The sequence below is a fragment of the Meriones unguiculatus genome, chromosome 18 (genome assembly GCF_030254825.1).
Source record: "Meriones unguiculatus strain TT.TT164.6M chromosome 18, Bangor_MerUng_6.1, whole genome shotgun sequence".
Taxonomy (NCBI): Eukaryota; Metazoa; Chordata; class Mammalia; order Rodentia; family Muridae; genus Meriones; species Meriones unguiculatus.
In genome coordinates, this window is record NC_083365.1 from 42599080 (window position 1) to 42606921 (window position 7842).

Here is a 7842-nt window from a genome sequence, read left to right on the forward strand (position 1 = left end):
TCTAGCATAGAGAGATGGATTCTGGTACTCAGCCAAAGGGATGCTGTTGCCTACATTCAAGGTTCTGTGTCAATTACATCTTTCTGGAAACAGTTTTATACATGAACACACACACGCACCCTACACACACACCATGTATGATTTCAATGATGAATCTAAATTCATTCAAGTTCATAATAAAAATTATTTAAACAGATATGATTAATATGAAATTAACTACACCCTGTGACATCCAAAAAATGAGGGAACAGGACAATTTCAGCTTAAGAAAACAATGAGAAACTTGGTCATACTGCCATCTCTGGATACTTTCTATAAAACTAAATTATGTACTCAATAGATTTTGTCTTATATTACTTAAGACAGAGATAAGTGTTTTTGTATTGGTTTGAACAATATATTCCAAGAGAGAATTGGAAGCATATGGTGCTAGTTAGTTATTTTACCTATTTTCTTTAGTTCTTTATATATTCTGAATATGAGCCCTCTGTCAGATACAGAGATTTGAAGATGCTCTCCCAATCTGTCGCCTATTGTATTATTCTGGTGACTGTGTCCTTTGCTTTACAGAAGTTTTTCAGTTTCATGAACTCCCATTTATTGATTGTTGATCTTAGAGCCTGTGCTGTTGGTGCTCTGTTCAGGAAGTTGTTTCCTGCGCCAATGAGTTCAAAGCTCTTTCCCACTCCTTCTTCTAACAGATTTAGTGTGTCTGGTTTTATGTTGAGGTCTTTGATACACTTGGATATTACTTTTGTACAGGGTGATAAAAATGTATCTATTTGCATTTTTCTTCAAGTAGACATCCAGTTAAACCAGGACCATTTGTTGAGGATGCTATATTTTTTTCTTAAGATCCAGCTATACCACTCCTAGGCATATATCCAAATGATGCTCAACTATACAACAAGGACATTTGCTCAGCCATGTTCATAGCAGTTCTATTTGTAATAGCCAGAATCTGGAAAAAATGTAGATATCCTTCAATTACTCAGCAATTAAAAACAAGAAAATCATGAAATTTGCAGGCAAATGGTGGGATCTAGAAAAGATCATCCTAAGTGAGGTATCCCAGAAGCAGAAAGACACACATGGCTTATACTCACTTATAAGTAGATATTAGATATATAATATAGGATAAACATACTGAAATCTGTACAACCGATGAAGCTAAGCAAGTAGGAGGACCCTGATGAGATGTTCAATCAACACTCAGAAAAGCAAACGGGATGATATCAGAAGAAGGAGAAAACAGAGAATAGAGCAAGAGCCTACCAAAGAGCACCATTGAAAGACTCTAGCCACCAGGGTATGGAAGCAAATGCTGAAACACATAGCCAAACTTTGGACAGAGTGCAGGGAATCTTATGAAGGAAGGGGTTGATAGAAAGATCGGGAGGGCACAGAAACTCTACAAGGAGAGCAACAGAACCAAAAATTCTGGGCCCAGGGGTGTAACCTTGTACAACCACATTGGAAATCAGTCTATTGCAGAAAATTGAGAATACTGATACCTGAAGATTCAGCTATGCCACTCCTGGACATATATCAGAAATATGTTAAACCCTACAACAAAGACATTTGCTCAACTATGTTCATAGCAGCATTATTCATAATATCCAGAATCTGAAAACAATCAACATGTCCCTCAACTGAGCAATGGATGCAGAAATTGTGGTATATTTATACAATGAATACTACTATGCAATTAAAATAACTAAATCTTAAAATAAATAAATAAATAAATAAATAAATAAATAAAACCCAGCTAGAAGGCGGGTAAATGGAAAGTCATCACAAGAAATCGAGCTTACTCTACCTAAAGCCAATATACCAACAGAAACAAGTTCTAACTTACTCAAGACAAATGGATCTGCTTTGTACAGATTACTTGTGACCCATAGATTTGTGAGCTGTAATGGTCTCATCATCAAAGCTTTAGTAAGTTGTACTGCATGTAAGCAGATAAGCTGATAATAATGCTACTGTGAAAATAAACAGGAAGTACAAAAGCTAGATAAATAAATCAGAGAATAGATGCCTTTGAATTGAAAGGCAGGTTGAAGTGGGAAAAAAAAAGGAGGCATTGTGACTTCAGAAGCAAAACCAGGGGTGAGCTCCCTAAAATGTATGGACAGAGAAAGAAACAAATACTTACTACAGTTCTTTTAGTCTTCTCATAAGATCTTGACTAAAAAGAGCCTAATAGATTTGCCTTAAAGATGACATAAATGTAAGCGGTTGTATCATTTTCTGGGAGCTAATGATAGCCACTCCCGACTGTGACTTAGTTTTGCCCAATTTGTCAATAAGATGTGAATAATATTTTCTTTCAGTATTCCAGAGATATAAAACCTTCAGCAGCTCATTTAATTCCAGAGATAAAAGTCTCTAAGGAATTATAATTTCTTTTGATTAAGGAGACAGCAGTTTGCAGAGACATGCCGTGTTCCGCTCCGATTGCCTGACCTAAAGTTCGGCATCATTAAAATGATCTGGGTGATATGATTACGGCTAGTGATGCTGTTGTTGTGCAACATGTCTGGCAGTCCCCACTGAGAGCTTATTTCAGAGGCTTCCTCTCCCTCAGCGCCCAGTGTCTCAACCCAGCTACCCAGAAATTAATCCTCAACAATTAGAAAAAAAATAATTAGTGCTTTCTAAATCTATCATATGAGCTAATCTCATACAGCTGGCAGAATTGGAAGGCTTTATTTAACCAATGCATTTCAATTGTAAAGCTACATGAAATTAAAAAAAAAAATTACAGGTAGAATATATGAATGAAGTCAGCACTGACAGACTAGAAAAGAATATGGCTGCTTTAGGGCCATGGGTTATTTTCTTTTACGGTCTCAGCACATTGTCAGAGTTAGAATTAATTGATAGAAAAGAAAATTAAAATACCATGATCTAGGGGCCATTTATGCAACTTTAATGAAGTTTTCTGGTTAACAGTTTAACAAGTATTTATTAAATGTCTGCCAAGAACACAGAAGAAATAAGTTGAAGGATAGAAAGTCAGCCTTTTTTTATATTTTTTTTTACATTTTAAATTCTTATTTATTTATTTAGTTAGTTAGTTATTACAATTTATTCACTTTGTATTACAGCTGTAACCCCCTCCCTCTTCCCCTTTCAATCCTACCCTTCCTCCCTTATTTCCTCCCATGTCCCTCTCACAGTCCACTGATAAGGTAGGTCCTCTTCCCTTTCCATCTGACCCTTGCCTATCAGGTCTCATCAGGACTGGACACAAATTGTCTTCCTCTGTCGCCTGCTAAGGCTGATCCCACCCTCTGGGGGAAGTGATTAAAAAAAACAGCCACTGACTTCATGTTATAGACAGCCCCTGTTCCCCTTACTAGGAAAAACACTTGGATACTGAGCTGCCATGGGCTACAGTGGTCCTCGGTTAGAGCATGAGGAGGGTGGGATTGGGAGGGAATTTGGGAAGGGGCTACAGCTGGGACACAAAGTGAATAAAATAATTAATATAAAAATTTTAATAAAAAAAGAAAAAACAACCAAACAAATAAATAAATAAAAGGCCGTTCATAATTCTTTAAGAGCTGACATTTTGTTGAAATAAGATACAAATGAGAGCTTCTCTACAGCTTTTGTACAGCAAGTATTTTTACTATGTTTAAATCCCTAAATAAATAACCATATTTTTGACAATGAGCACACTCAACAATGTTGCTACAATGCGAAAATCAATGGCAACATATGCTAATAGCAAATTATTTGAAATTGAAGCTAAAAGAAAACCCTAAATTACAGTAGCTATGGAAAATGCAATAAATAAGAAAGATGATCAAAGAGTGGAGGACTTATAGAGTAAATATTAAGAAAAAACAAAACCAATGAAAGAAATGGAATATGGCATGATAAAATTGAATGTTGAACATGATTACAGATTAGAAAAACTGGTATTGTTAAAGTGTCCAGAGCAAGTAACAGATGAAGCAAAATCTCTCTTAAGAAATTCATGAGGTAGAGAAAACACTCATAAATTTATATGGAGTTTCCTAAAAGTTCTAATAGCCAAATCAGTCTTGATTAAAATAAGAATTATAACCACTGACTTCCAAATATAGGACATGGTAATCAAAGTACCAGCCCTAGGCAGAGACATATTTTGTATTTTGTATTCATTTATTCACTTATTTTGAGACGAGGTTTCTAGATGTAACAGCCCTGGCTCTCCTTAAACTTATTTTGTAGGGCAGGCTGACATCAAACTTACAGAGACCTGGCTGCCTCTGCTCCCGAAGGGCTGCGATTAAAGGCTTGGGCCACCACACACTTGCAGATACACATTTTCTAATAGAATGGAATAGAAAGCCTATACATAATTCTGAGTAACAGATGTGCTTCAGAATAGTTGCTCAATTAGTTATGGTTTTTTTCCAATTTCTGTCTCAAAATATATGATTAGAAGTATCTTAAAAAGGACAGATTCATTTCAGTTTACAGTTTGAAGAGTGACAAAGAGTTAACACAAAAAAAATACAACAGGAAGATCCTGGTTACAGAGCATCCTCAGGGCACAAAATTAAATGCTTATGATCAGCTCACTTCTCTTCTTCATCCAGCCTATGAAATAGTGCCACCCACTGTAAGGTCTCTTTACATCCATTAACTTATAGTGGTTAATCTTTCACAGGCATACACGGAGGCTATCGCTACAGAAAATCCCACAGGTTTACATCTATTGTCTCCTTGGTCATTCTGGCCTGCTCAGCTTGACAACTTTAGTCAACAGTAAGTATATGTATAGGAGGCAGTCTTCTCAATAAAAGAAATGAAAATACTAAATGACCACATGCAAAGAACAAAAAAAAAAAAAAGAAAAAGAAAGAAACTAGGCCTCTCTCTCAAAAATTATGAAAATCAAACTAAAATAGATTAAAATTTTCAGTATAAGCCTAGGAGTGGTATAGCTAGATCTTTTATTAAATTCATTTATTTTTATTAGTTACATTTTATTCACTTTGAATTGCCCCATCCTTCATCCCTTCAGAATCTCATCATCTTTCCTTCATCTCTTCCCATGCCCTTCCCCAAGTCCACTGAGAGGGGAGGTCCTCCTCCCCTTGCCCCTGACCCTGGGTTTTGTAAACATGTATAGCTGGATCTTGAGGTAGCACTGTTCTTTTTTCTGAGAAAGTGCCCATTTGATTTCCAAAGTGGTTGTACATTTTCAGCAGCAATAGAGGAAGGTTCCCCTTTCTCCACATCCTCTCCTGCATGTGTTGTCATTTGAGTGTTTGATCTTAGTCATTCTGCTGGGTGTAAGGTAAAATCTCAGGGTTGTTTAAATTTCCATCTCTCTGATGACTAAGAACTGAACATTTCTTTAAGTGTTTCTCTGCCATTCGATATTGCTCTATTGAGAAATCTCTATTTAGTTCTGCACCCCATTTTTTATTGGAATACTTGTTATTTTTTGTTTGTTTTGTTTTGTTTTTGTTGTTTAACATCTTAAGTTCTTTATATATTCTGGATATAAGCCCTCTCTCAGATATAGGATTGATGAAGACAAGGAAATCATGAAATTTGCAGGCAAATGGTGGAAACTAGAAAAGGTCATTTTGAGTATGTAACCCAGAAACAGAAAGACACACATGCTATATACTCACTCATAAGTGGTTATTAGACATATAATATAGGATAAACATACTAAAATCTATATTCCTAAAGAAGCTAAACAACAAGGAAGACCCTAAGGAAGATGCTCAATCCTCATTCAGAAGGGCAAATATAATAGACATCAGAAGCACGAAAAGACAGGGAACAGGATAGGAGCCTACCACAGAGGGCCTCTGCAAGATTTTACTGACTGAGGTATAAAAGCGAAAGCTGAGACTCATAGCCAAACTTTGGTCAGAATACATGGAATTATATAAATGGAGAGATAGAAAGACTTGGACGGGACAGGGGCTTCAAAAGTAGACCAACAGAGCCAAAAAAAAACAAACAAACAAAAAAAAGGGAGCCCTAGAGGTCCAAAAGAGAATGATATCCCAACCAAGGACAATGCATGGAGAGGACCTAAAACCCTGGCACAGATGTGGCCTATAAACTCAGTCTCCACGTGATGTCCCTAGTAAGGAGAGCAGGGGCTGGCTCTGGCATGACCTCAGTGGCAGGCTCTCTGATCACCTTCCTCTGTTGGATGCAGCCTTGTCAGGCCACAGAGGAAGATAAGGCCAACATCCTTGATGAGACCTGATTGTTAGATAGAAGGGGAGGAAGACATCCCCTATCAGTGGACTAGGGAAGTGGAATAGAGGAAGAAGATGCCGAAAGGGTGGGATTGGGAGGAGATGAGAGAGGAAGCCCCATGCAGGATACAAATAGAATAAACTGTAATAAATTATAATACTAATAAATGAAAAACCTTCAATATACTGAAAATGCACAGATCAGGATAAAGGATAAAGTAAATGTTTCAGATTATTGGTGTTGTCAAAGATTTCTTAAACAATGATTTAACAGCATAGTAACTAATAGAAAAAATATAGAACTAGAATTAAATCCCCCTAACAGCTGTTGCAAAACAGAAACATATTTTACTGTGTTAAGAAACATAGGAGACAGGATGATTTAGCGTGTGGTTTATACACGAAATTTTAGAAAATTCTGGAAATTTGGGAAAGTTGAAGTGGCTCAGCCATTGATAGTATTGGCTGCTTCCAGAAACAGAAGTAACTCACAACTATCTATAGCTCCAATCTCATAGGCACCACACATACAATTGGTACAGACATATATGCAGGCAAAATATTCACAAATGTAAAATAAGTAATTAATTAAAAAGTAAAGCTTAAAATTCGGTAGTGACCAGTTAAATTTGAGACCCTGATCTTAATAGAATTACAGCAAATGAAGAGATATATATTGACTAATAGAGAGATGAAAATGTACTCAGTACTACTGACAGTCATTTAAAAGCTAGTGTAAACCACAAAGAAGTTGCATACCATCCTGAAAGCATGGCTATTATCAAAAAATAAGACACACAAGCATGTGTGTAAAGAAAATAAAATTCTTACACACTCTTGTTTGGGACATCATTATCACAGTTATTGTCTAAATTAATATGGAGATTTAAAAAAATAGAATATCATAGGATATTTCCAGCAATATCAGTTGAATTAGTATGTTAAACAACCATCAGGGAACCTATGAACTGCAGAGCCATTCATAATAGCTGAGAAATGTAAATGATCAAAATGTCTCCTAAGTGATGAATAGATCTAGAAATTATGATACTTACACATGATGGGATGCTATTCACACACTCATAATTGAAACCGGCCAATATCCGCAACATAGAAAGAAAAGGAGATTATTATGATGAATGAAATAAGGCAGGTACAGAAACACAAGTACTGCAGCATCCTCCTAATCTAAAATACTGATCCCATAGAAAGTGAAAATAGAATGATCCTCAGCAAAGCACAGAGATAACACCAGATGGGAAAGATATGTACAAAGTTATACTTAAAGAAAAGCAAGAATTCCCAATATGGCATCACACAGAAGGGGTGCTGAAGGCATGAACATGCTGTTCATTTTAAAACACAAGAAGTCATAATTGTCTGATGAGATTGAAGTTTACTTTTGGAAGCACTATAAAAAAAAATGTGTGCATTAAAATACCACAAAGTAACCGTTACAGTGGGTAAGTTTTCTTTCATTTCAACCTAAGTTAAATTAAGAAAACTTAAAAATAAATTCTGCTTATTTTTATTAATAAATATATACTTTTTATTAATAAATAAATACTTTCAAAGATGAGGTGAACTAGAACATAGTACACTTGGTATCTTA